Source organism: Camellia sinensis, chromosome 5, assembly GCF_055761805.1.
Source record: "Camellia sinensis isolate YWXY chromosome 5, ASM5576180v1, whole genome shotgun sequence".
Classification (NCBI taxonomy): Eukaryota; Viridiplantae; Streptophyta; class Magnoliopsida; order Ericales; family Theaceae; genus Camellia; species Camellia sinensis.
In genome coordinates, this window is record NC_138965.1 from 8,347,584 (window position 1) to 8,349,767 (window position 2,184).

Here is a 2,184-nt window from a genome sequence, read left to right on the forward strand (position 1 = left end):
AAAAAAATTAATGTATGCAAAATTAATTTTTAATTGAATAGATAGTGTATGGAAAAAATTGATTTATTAATGTGAATATTTTATTTTTTTATATGTTTTTTAATTTTTAATATTTGTTAATTAAAAAAGTTATAATTTTAGCACGAGGATTTGAAGCACTTAGAAGATTTTTTTTATTTACATAAAAAAAATATTAAGTATGTGTAATTAAAATTAAAATTTTTATTATATTTTAATATAAATTTATTAATAAGGATAATATATATTAAATTTTAAAATAATATTCTCATGGTACACTTTAATTATGTATTCTTCATTATTTATTTATTTTTCTAGTTTCATTTTTTTTTTTTTTAACTTCATTCTAAAATGTCAAATCACCTTATCAAAATTTATCATTATCATTTAAATTAAACAATGAATGAGAATAATAATAATAAATATTTTTTAAAATAATCTATTAGGAAGAAGGTAAGTATTTATATAAATATCAAAGTATAATTTTTAATTTTTGTGTTTTTTTTGGTGTAAAAACAAATATTTAGTTTGTTTAATGTCATTGACTTTTAGATTTTTAGATCTGAATAAATTCACTTTCTAAAAGTCTGAATAAAATAATATTGTTCGATATTGTAAGTCTAAATGTGGTGATTTTGTTTTTATTTAGATGTGCTTTCAAGGTAATTTATGAAAAATTATAAAGTGTACTGATAGGAATTTAAAATTTAAAATAATTGTATAGTGTATTAAAAATTTGAGAGTACTAATTTTTTGGGCATATTACATATACCTCCCTCGAGATTTAGCTAAATTACAGATACCCTCCTGAGGTTTCGAAAATTACAGGTACCCCCTGAGGTTTATATTTTCATAACAAATTGCCCCCTGAGGTTTATATTTTCATAACAATTTGCCCCCTAATTTGTTATGCAACTAGTACCTCTAGGGGGTATCTGTAATTTCTCAAACTTCAGGGAGTATCTGTAATTTTACTAAATCTCAAGGGGTATATGTAATTTGCCCTAATTTTTTTTGGGGTTGTAAAATAGAATCCTTCACCATTTTGCTTTATACATGCATAGATAATTTTTTTTTTTTTCATTTATTTAAAATTGGGCCGAGACATGATTTTCTTGGGGGTCTCTTAGATTGGGCTGAAGCAGTAAAAAACGGGGATTCTATTTATACCTAAAAAAATATTAAATATTCTCAATTTCTAAGTATATCCTGTTTAATTATTTAAAATTTTATTATACTCTTATTACATCTTATTATTTTTTGGGAGATGCACCAATAAATCCCAAATTAATAACTTATACACTGTTTAGTCTTAAAAATTTTCTTATAGACTGAAAGGTCCCATTACAATGTTTCAAACATCAGATTAATGTTTCGAACATTAGATTTCGAACATCAGATTAATGTTTCGAACATTAGATTTCGAACATCAGATTAATGTCTCAAACATTAGATTGATGTGTAAATGGGACTAAATGGAGCATAAGAAAATTTTTAGGACTAAATGGTTCAACTTTTCAGAAATTAGGACTTATGGGTAAATTTTCCTTATTTTTTTTAAATTACCCTTAAAGTAAATTCAAATAATAAATAATAAACAAACTAAAAAAATTAAATTATTTCAAAAAAATTTCAATTTGCATAAGCATTATAAAACTTTTTAATATAGAAAAAAAAAACTTTTACATTATAAATTATCTACAAGAATACTTTTGAAAAAGTAAAAATCAAACTTATAAATAAGAATAATTCTAATAATATATTATTATTCATCTAACTAGGCCCTTTAATTTTTGTCAAAAAAACGATATAGAAAATAATTGATGGTGTTCTACAAAAATTGTAAAATCCCTTTATATGAATACTTACCTTCTTTTTAATGGGTTGCTTCAAAAAACTATTTTAATTATTACTCTCATCCATTATTTGATTTTGTTCAAATTTTCTTTTAGGGTTTAGGATTTCAAAATAATAATTAAAAAAAACAATGATGTTGATGATGATGGTGAGTTTTGGTAGGGTGGAATGGAGTTTTGGAGGGAGAAGGAGGAGGAGGAGGAAGAAGAAGAAGAAATAACTTTGATCTCTTAGGAAAGAAAATACAGAGATTTAAATAGGAGTAACTGATCAGGGTATACTATGAGAGAAAAAATATTTATTTTAATG